Consider the following 2554-nt stretch of genomic DNA (forward strand, 5'->3'; position numbering starts at 1 on the left):
TGGTTAGAAAAAGATGCTAGCCGCCCTCGAGGGAAAGTTGCTAGTGGGAGACGCCGCTCGTTGAAAAATATGTCTCCCCTATCTTCCCATAGTTGGGACAAAGACTGTTTGTCTGTTTGAAGGACTTTAGTTAACTAAACCTTAAGATTTATAACGGGCCCTCGGGCTAGCCGAACATGTACTGCGGAGACGCATCGACATCTGGCAATCATCTTACTCGAAGAATAGGGTCTGCGTGTGGCGAGCCACGGGACAGAAACCGTTGGAATGTTTACTGTCGCGTGTCGCCACGAATATTTCTTTTAAGGAGAGCTAAGAATTACTCCATACCTTTGTTAAACAAAGCGTTCATCCCGTAACCGCGGCTACGTTCGGCGACTGACTGTGTCCTCGAGCCCAAGCTCATTATCACAACTCTCGAACAGTTACAATCGGATTGAATAACTACAATTGTTCAATTACAGACTCCGGTGTTCTTTCATCTCCGACATATATATATTTTTTACATTTGTAGTTGCGCACAGATTTTATTAAAGAAAAGTGTTAACAATGTGTTTTCATGATTTATTTCTCGCGACTGACTTCCATTAATCCCTAATATTCCTGTCGCTATACGCGTGTAAATCTAACATGGCTGCTCATAAATGTCATCAGTAAAGTTATAGTGACGGGTCTTTAGTTTTGTTTAATATCGAAGTAATTTTCCGTCTGCCGCTCGTTTTTCCTTATTCTACCGCAATTAGAACATTTATTTATTAATATTGCTTTAAAGTGACAAAAGTATTGTTCGTGTGAATATACGTATATATATATATATATATATTTATGTTGTGTGTCATTTTAATATGGCTAATGTTTTGTAATTCTTCGATTGCGTTATTTATTGTTTTGAGTAGTTTATTTTATAGAGTATTCGATAATATAAATATATATATATATATATATATATATATATATATATATATATATATATATATATATATATATATATATATATATATATATACGTATTCATATGCATATTTCTCTTGGCAGTGTAGTATTCATACGAAATGAAATGTCAATTATTTATTTATCCTTTACCGGAATGTAGGCTAGTTTTAAGTATGTATCTTAGATTATCGGTTTGATAGAATTCGCACACATATATATATTTCTGACAATGTAACCTTCATTTCTTTAATAATACAATATTGTATGTTTTATGTATTCGTTAAACTATTAGTTTTTGACTTCATGTATACTTATATTTCATAAATTGATAATATTGTATTTATTGCATAGTATTGGAAGCACTGTCTCTAATATTTACTAGGTTATTACATGTTCGGCATATATGTTTATACTTATATGTAACTCTCCAAATTGATTGATTGAAATATATTTATATATATATATATATATTCCTGGCGTTTCAATTATTTCCCCCTTTTGTAGTTATTCTTATTTCCTGGTTTATTTAGAATTGTGTGTATATGTATTTTGTTTATTGTTGGATCCGTTAATCGCCCTCGTTTTGTTAATCCTTCCTTTCGTTTCGTAGTGCCGTGTGTTCGTTTGTGCATTCAAATCCTTATTCGCGTGTTTTGTATAGAATGGTTTTCTTGTTCTTGTTACGGCGCGTGCGGAGCGCGGGACGTGACATCCCCGCCCTTGGAGTTCAAATTTCCAAAGGAAATTTGACTGATGGTATCTCTGAGTTCGCTCAAGGCGGACGTAGATGTCGTTGGTAGTTGAGTGACTACCGGTGTTATCGATATCCCTTGAGGCTGTGCTGTTTGATCATCGATATTTCGTCTTCTTTTGAGGTATAGTAGCGGGTGGGTGACTGAGCCGCATATTGCTCCTAATATGGCGATTCACATTCGTAAGTTTCACGTAACTGGTATCCGTGTGCGGCTATATCTATTATCGTTTTGATTAGTTTAAATATTGCGAGTATTCCAAATATTGCTGCACTGACAGTTCCAAATTCCATAAAACCAGTCCATAAGCTTGATACGGTATTTTTCGCTATTGTCGTTAATGTGTTTTGTCCATCATTCCCAGAATGTTTACTGTTCCAGGGACGATTGTTTTTCCTGTTGCTCCTCTGGCCAATGCGTTCAAGACTGCAGATTTTCTGCCGGGAACATGACGTGGTCCCGTAGTGCATCGAGGTCTTTTGGGTATATATTCCGCTCGTGGCCAACGACGATGGTGCTGAATATCGCCACGTTTGGCGTACGTCCGGGCGGAGTTCCTGTGGTGCAATTGTTTCCATGGGTTTTGGTACGAATTTGTGCCAGAGTCCGTCGATATTGTATAGCGTAGGTAGTACCGCGCTACATTCTCTGTGGTTTCCGTGTTGCGTTAGGATGTGTGTTTTTGGCGTTAAAAATGCGGTGCGATTCCCTTGCCAAACGGGTAGCTCCGAGTAGCATTCTGTTGTATGTCGTACTTTTACTTGTACCGGAATGCATTTGACTATGTGGACTGCTTCTCCTGCGATCAGGGCCATGTGTCCTGGGGTTTTGGATATGGTATATGCAAATTCATCGGGCAGTAAGATTGC

This window comes from Bombus vancouverensis, chromosome 9 (assembly GCF_051014615.1).
Source record: "Bombus vancouverensis nearcticus chromosome 9, iyBomVanc1_principal, whole genome shotgun sequence".
NCBI classification, from domain to species: Eukaryota; Metazoa; Arthropoda; class Insecta; order Hymenoptera; family Apidae; genus Bombus; species Bombus vancouverensis.